Source organism: Dipodomys merriami, unplaced genomic scaffold (genome assembly GCF_024711535.1).
Source record: "Dipodomys merriami isolate MVZ:Mamm:240054 unplaced genomic scaffold, mDipMer1.0.p SCAF_441, whole genome shotgun sequence".
Lineage (NCBI taxonomy): Eukaryota > Metazoa > Chordata > Mammalia > Rodentia > Heteromyidae > Dipodomys > Dipodomys merriami.
In genome coordinates, this window is record NW_027206004.1 from 394,748 (window position 1) to 402,534 (window position 7,787).

A 7,787-nucleotide genomic window follows, 5' to 3' on the forward strand; every position below is an offset into this window, starting at 1 on the left:
ACAGTTACTTATTTTCTTTTTTTGTTGTTGTTGGTCATGGGGCTTGATCTCTGGGCTTGGGTGCTGTCCCTGCGCTCTTCCACTCAAGGCGAGCGCTCTACCACTTGGACCACAGTGCCACTTCCAGTTTACTAGTGGTTTATTAGAGATAAGAGTCTCACAGTCTGTCCTGCCCGAGCTGGCTTTGAAGCACAATCCTCAGATCTCAGCCTACTGAGTAGCTAGCATTATAGGCGTGAGCCACCGGTGTCCAGCTTAGTTACCTATTTTCTAACAAAGATAAAGGAAATATTATTAGAGTGTGCACAATAATTTTGGGAATTTTCCTAGAATTAGTAGGCTGAGTGCTGGTATTTAGTTATAAAATAGAATGAAGTTAGTTCATATAGTGGGAATGGAACGCAAGCTAACACTTACCGTGTGTAGAATGTTGTACTAGTAATTCCAACTCTGAAGACTTAAATATCATCATCTTAGAATTAAAAATAGAAATAGTTTCACTTGATGGGATTATTGTGAGGAATAAATTAGATACCAAAGGTAAAGTACTTGGAAAACCAATCAGAATTTGATACTTTCTACCTTTTATTTTATCATGTGATATATTCTAATATTTTGACTCATGGTTTAAGGTCAGATGTCTCCATTGTTTTTAATTATATTTTTATTAAATAGTTGTACGAAATGTTTTCCATTCAATGAATCAGTTTATAATTACAATGGATCTTTACATAACTTTCTCACATTTTTCCAAACCTCAACCCACTTTCGTTTTTATTAGTTTCATACTATCTGCATTGAATATTATGGCTTAACTCTCTACTTCCATAAGTCTCTTTATTTCTTCCCTTTGATTTCCCCTCACATTTTCCAAGTGGTAGCCTCCTGGTATTCATTTTGTTGGATTAAAAGTTCAATTTTATAAGAAATTACACCTGTTAAATACTCCTCTACAAATAGCATGCTTTGATTAATACTGTTGTTTAACTTGCATAAAATTCTGGCTTCTAAATACGCCTTCTTTTTGTGTCTGGCTGTGACTTCGTTTACTTAACATAATTTTAGTTCTATCCATTTCTTTGCAAATGCTGTAACAGTCTTTATAATGGATGGGTGCAATCCAATTGTGTATATGTGCAACATTTTCTCCAACCATCCCTCTGCTAAAGTGCGTCTGGGCTGTTTCCATAAATTCTCTACGGTGAGTAGTGCAGTAGTGAACATGATTGTGAGAGTGATTTTATGCTAACCTTTTGGAAAAAATCATCACTGTTTTTCTGGGAGCAATCCTCTAGCCAATTTTCCAGAATTAGCACATCCCTTCCTTCATCTATATCACAACGTTTTTCAGGTCCTCAAAAACACACTACTCCCTACAGGTACCAATCAGCTAAATCTACACTGTGCCCATATTCTTTTGTTGTTGTTATTGTTTTCTTTCCGGTCGAGGGGCCTGAACTCTGGGCCCCTCTGGTGCTGTCCCTCAGCTTTTTTGCTTAAGGCTAGCAATCTACCACAGCGTCACTTCTGGCTTTCTTCTTTTTGCTTATGTGGTGCTGAGAAATCAAACCCAGTGCCTCAGGCATACAAGGCTAGAGCTCTACCACTGAGCCACTTTCACAGCCCCGATGTGCCCATATTCTTTTAATACATTTTTCATAATTTTACACATAATTTAGTGAGAACATTCTATGTACTTTCCTAATGAGGGAATGAGGTATATGACAATAGAGCAAAAGTAAGAGATATGGAATTAAATTAGCTATTATCATATTTTAAATAATTTTCAGCTCTAACTCATAGCCTCATTTAGTATTATTTTAATATTTATTTGATTACTTCACCTATCCCCTAAATTAAAACATGTGAATTATATACAAAGGCAAAAAATTGTGGTTTGATTTTGACACTCATGTGTGAGGATGCACAATATGGGCAAATAAAGGGATTGGAATTAATAGCCATTATCCATTTTGTTAAATGGTTTTCTCAAACTGATTCTCACAATTCATATTTCATTCAACAACAAGAAACATGTGAAAATTCCCTTTGTTTTGCTCCTCATTAAACTTGTTTCCATGTTATTTTATAATGAAGGATGATTTCATAAATCTACTGTAGATACAAAAATATGTTAAATATTTCTATATGTATGTATTGATATAAATATAAACATATATATTATAAAGGTTATAATGATAAATTATAACTTCTGTAACTGTACAATTTACTAAATTATTAAAAACATGGGCGACTCAGGCCTGGAATCCGGGTTACTCAGGAGGCTGAGATCTGATGATCATGGTTTGAAACCATCCTGGTCAGGAAAGTCCATGAGCCTCTTATCTCCAAACAACCAACAGAAAATCAGAATTGGAACTGTGGTTCATAATAGTAGAGTGATAGCCTTGAGAGAAAAGACTCAGAGATATCACCCAGGCTCTTAGTACAAGAACTAAAATCTACCCCCAAAAAGTATTTAATTTACACCTGTATAAATAGAGTATTTCCTTCACCCAAATGCACATCCATGCTCATTTGCAAAGTAACTCTGTTATGTTTGGAGTACCACATAATATTATCACTTAAGTAGAAAGTATTACAACATGGATAAATTCTACCTCTCTCATGGATTTTTCTCCACTCAAATATTCAAATCTTGCAATTATCCCCATTATTTAAAGTCATAGCTTTTTTTTTTCTTTAATACACATAAGATTGGAATTTGAATTGAGTGTCTTGTGTCTCCTAAATGGATGTTCTTACCACTTTGGCATGCCCACAGCCCTAAATTATCCTGATTAACTTTCAGATAGAATCTTGCTTCCAACTTGTGTGTGATCGTGGGCTCAGTCTACTTTATGTTATACTTCCTGGAATTTAGAATTTTTAACAAGTGCCTCGCATTGTGTACAGATCTTTCTGTCTAGTCTGAGCTTTAACCACTATCCTCACAATAGTAGACTCCCTCGTAGTCAGGATTTTCATAAGCTTATCATAGCTATTTTTAAAAAAATCTTTTCATTTCCTGCAGGTTCTTGAGTACTGAGTTAATTGGTGTTTTCTTGGGTTGTTTTGTTTCTTTTGAATGTATGTGTTGAGTTGTTCCTCATTGTTCCTTTGGTTTCTTTCACTCAAGTTCTTACTTATAGTGCGGAAAAACCAATTCTTCTTTCTCAAGATAGTCAAGGTGAACATTATTTATTCCAAAACAATTCCAGTAATATTTAAACACCTTCAGAAATTTCGAGAAGATGGCAGAGGAGAATCTGGTGGCTAAACAAGCTCTTGCATAGAAAGCAGTTCTAATGTTCCAATGAACAGTCCTAGGCACACCAAGTGTGCCATCACAGTACAGAGAGTTTGGGCAGAGAGGGAAAATCCAGGTAAGGAGACAGATCTGAGCATTTTCCAGCAGCCATGGCTGAGTTTGCTGTGGCGACTGTGGTGCCATCCATAGCCGCCATAACTACAACCCAGAGAGTCTGGGATAAATGTGCCAGATGCAGCGGGCAAGCAGATTTTACTCAAAACGAGCAAGAACTGACAAGTAGCAGATATCTTCATCCTGCAGATAGCAGACCAGAGGTGACCCAGGAACCCACACTCCAGCGTGAGTACAAAACTGACATCCTCACTCCTTCTCAAAGGGAGCAGAGGAGGGAAGGACACCCCTCCCCCCAACACCGGAGATATCCACCTTTGATGTAGACAAAAGCCTGGCTAAGTAGCTAGATCCAACTCAGTTCTTTGATGAAAACAAAAGAGTCATTTAGTGAGTCACAAGTACCTACCCTGACCTGCCATTCTCAACTCCACCCATGGGAAAGTCACCACAACAAGGCAGAGAAAGCTACACCCACGAAGAGTGGCCTTCTTCACTGGGTAAACAGAGCCAGAGGCTGCCCCTCCCTACAACAGCCCTGACAATCAATTGAAATTCAGTAAACATAAACCCTGAGAATGGCTCCAGGCTGGGCTCTGTGAATGTCTCAGAAGCTAGCCCCTCAGGGAAGCTACTGTTTGCTGAAAGGCCTCAACTTTACCCAGAACCCAGCCTTATCACAGCAACTCCAAACTAGAGGAAACAGCCACCTCCCTCTTTTGTGATACTCAAAGCAGATCTCCCTCCCACTGAACTAGCCTGGGAGGCGATCACAAATTCTGGGTAAACAAACAGAATTTTTTCTGCCTGCCCAAACAAACTGACTTAAGAAACCAATCAAGCCACAGAAAACCAAACACCACAAGCAAACCAGAGACTCCAACAAGAGACTGGTTACTGACACAAGGGAGATACAGGATCTTCCCATCAACCCCCCAAAAACAAAATCAAAGAAGTCTTTTTTGGTATCTTTTTAAATTTTTACTTTTTAATTATAAAAATTGTTTTCATTAATCTTTTTTTTCTTCCTCTTATAACTTTTAGGTGTATGTGTGTGTGTGTGTGTGCTTTTTTAAAAAAAAGTTTACTGACATGTTGGTCTTTTTTGTTCTTTCTTTCTCATTCGTTTTACTTTTTCATCTTTTGTTCTTTTTGCATGAATTATTTGTTGTTCTGTTCACCTCCTATATACCTGTCATTGATTATAAGACCTTATCCCCAATTGTGTACATTCTTAATCCAAAAATGTATTACTCAATTCAAAACCTCTTAGGATTAAATTCCTTAATAGCAGTATTATTTATTTATACCTATAAATTATTTTAAGTATTTTTATTTTTTAGTTTTTCAGGTCTCCTTTCTATCCCTCCCCTCCTCTCATCCCCGTTCATCTCTCAATTTTACTTCTTTAAATTTTCATTACTTTTAAGAGTTTCACTTTTTAAATTTAAATATTTGTATTTCCTTTTTTGCTTGTCTCTTATTTAAATTTTTTTCTTCTCTCTTTTCTATCATTCTTTCCAATCCATTTCCCTCTGTGAGATTAGGACTTGGTTAATTTCACTCTCCTTTTACCTTTCCACATCCCTCTAACCCAGTTTTCCCCACCTTTCTCCCTAAACATAACAATTTCTGGTTTTTCAAATTATTCTTTGGTATTCTTAGCCCATTAAAACATAGTTATTTAATGTTGAATGGACTGTATCTGTTGAACTAGATTGCATCTTCAAACATTTGACTATGCAATTACAGGGCTTTGGTTGATGCTTGCCTTAAAATGGTGTTCTAGCACAAAACTGGCATTACTTTCATCCCAAATGGGCAGAACAAGCAAGAAAAACACAAGGAAAAAGGCAAGTCCGGGTATCTCAATTCCCATTCAAGATAATCAGGTGACAGAACAGATGAGAGTTCCCAAAAAGCTCTACAAACACTACTGGTAAACATGGTGAATGAAAAGATTGAAACCCTGCAAAGGACTCAGTGTGAACGTGTTAGGGAGAGAGAGGAGGCAAACCAAAGATCAAAACAGGAAGCTCATGGGCTTGAGAAAGCTACTCAAAGATTGATACTGGTATTGTATGAGCAGGTTGAAATACTCAAAGAGAAATAAAGGAATTGTGTGAGCAGGCTGAGATCAGTCAAAGAGAACTACAGAAGTTACATGAACGTGAGAAATCTAATCAAAGAGTAATACAAGAATTGCAAGAGCTGGATGAGCATAGACAAAGATCAATAGAGCCATTCATGGAATCCATAAACACTCACCTGAAAGGAGTCAGGGAGACCACAAAGGGAATGTTGAATGGAGCCCAACAGGAGGAATGGGAGTCCAAGGAAACCATAACCAATCAACTAAGTGATTTGAGAGTAAACACTGAACACCAAATTAAGGAAGTAAAGAATTTCATACAAGATCTAAAACACAGCTCCAACAAAGAATTTGAAGCCATAACAGCCGACCAATTAAAAGGAAAAGAAATGAAAAATAAAGTAGAAAGTCTTGACAGTAGGTTAGCCTATGCAGAAGATTGAATCTCCGGCAGTGAAGACAGCCTAGGTATTATAGAGAAAAAACATACAACTATCAAAGACAAATTCAAGAAAAATGATAGATCTATTTAACATTTGAAAGACACCATCAGAAGGCCTTATCTGAGGGAAATGGGTGTAGAGGAGCACAAAGAGACAGAAGGTAATGGTATAGAAAATGTGTTCAACAGGATCCCAGCAGAGAACTTCCCAACAAGCAAAAAGATAGGCATATTCAGATACAAGAAGCTTTTAAAACTCTAAATAGACCAGACAAGAACAGGACTTCCCATCGTCCAACTAATTATAAGCCACACAGGATCAATTCAGACCAAGGAAAAGATCCTTAAAGCTGTCAAGGAGCAAAGATCAGTCACCTATAAAGGAAAACCAATTAGAATCACCTCAGATTTCTCAAAAGAGACAATTAAAGCAAGAAGAACCTGGAATGGTGTATGCCATGCTCTAAAGAGAAACAACTATCAACCAAAAATAGTGTACCCAGCTAAACTCTCCTTCATAATTGAAGGTCTAATAAAAATCTTCCATAGCAAAGAAAAACAAACAATATATCTCCACCAAATCAGCTCTACAAAAGATTCTTAAAGATGTCCTAAACATAGAAAAACAACAAGACCACAATAAGGGCCAAGAAACCACATACAAACAGAATCCAAGAACCATAGAAAGAATCCAGAAGGCGCAGCACCCAAGAAGGTGGATAAAATGGCAGGAGCACCCAAATACCTCTCAGTCCTCTCTCTCAATATTAGGGGATGTAACTCTCCAATTAAGTGACATAGACTGTCTAGTTGGTTTAAAATGCAAGATTCTTCTATCTTCTACCTTCAGGAATCACAACTTGCCTATAAAAATCAAACACATTTTGAAAGTGAAAGGCTGGAACAAAATATACCAAGCAAACGGCCCCCCAAAACAGGCAGGAGTTGCAATCCTAATATCAGATAAAATAGACTTCAAATTAACATTATTGAGGAGAGATAAAGAAGGGTACTACATACTAATATCTCTTTCAGGAGGATATTAAAATTCTAAATATTTGCCAAACAATAGTGCACCCAAATTTATCCAAGAAATACTACTTTAAATCTCACATAGATCCAACGACATTAATTGTTGTGGACTTTAACAAACCACTATCCCCACTAAATAGATCAACTCGGCAAAAACTCAACAGAGAAACCGCAGATCTCAACAAGTGCATACATCAACTGATTTAGCAGACATCTAGCAAATATTCATCCAGTAGCATCAGAGTACACTTTTTACTCAGCAGCACATGGAACATTTTCCAAATCAAACTTGTCAAAATTCAGAAACATTGAATTCATATCTTGCATTCTATCAGACCAAAAGGGAATAAAATTAGAACTCAACACAAAAAGCCACCAAAGAAAGTCCAGTAAAAGATGGAGACTGAAAAACACTCTGTTCAAACATCAGTGAGTCATGGAAGAGCTTAGAATCGAGGTTCAAATGTTCATATTATTCAACAAAAACTAGCACAGAGATTTTCTGCTCCTCTGGGACACAGAAAAGGCACGATTTAGAGGCAAGTTTATAGCTCTGAGTTCCTATATAAACAAATTAGAGAGACCTGGAACCAACAATTTAATGAGATCTGACACTCCTTGAAAAAGAGAATCAAGATAAACCCCAATCCAGTTGATGGAAAGAAAGAATTAAAATTCAATCAGAATTAAATGAATTAGAATCCAAAAAACCCATATGAAGAATCAACAAAATGAGAAGGTTCTTCAAAAAAATTAACAAAATTGACAGACCCTTAAAAAAGAAAAAGAAGAGAACACACCCAAATTAATAAACTCAGAGATGAGAATGGAAACAT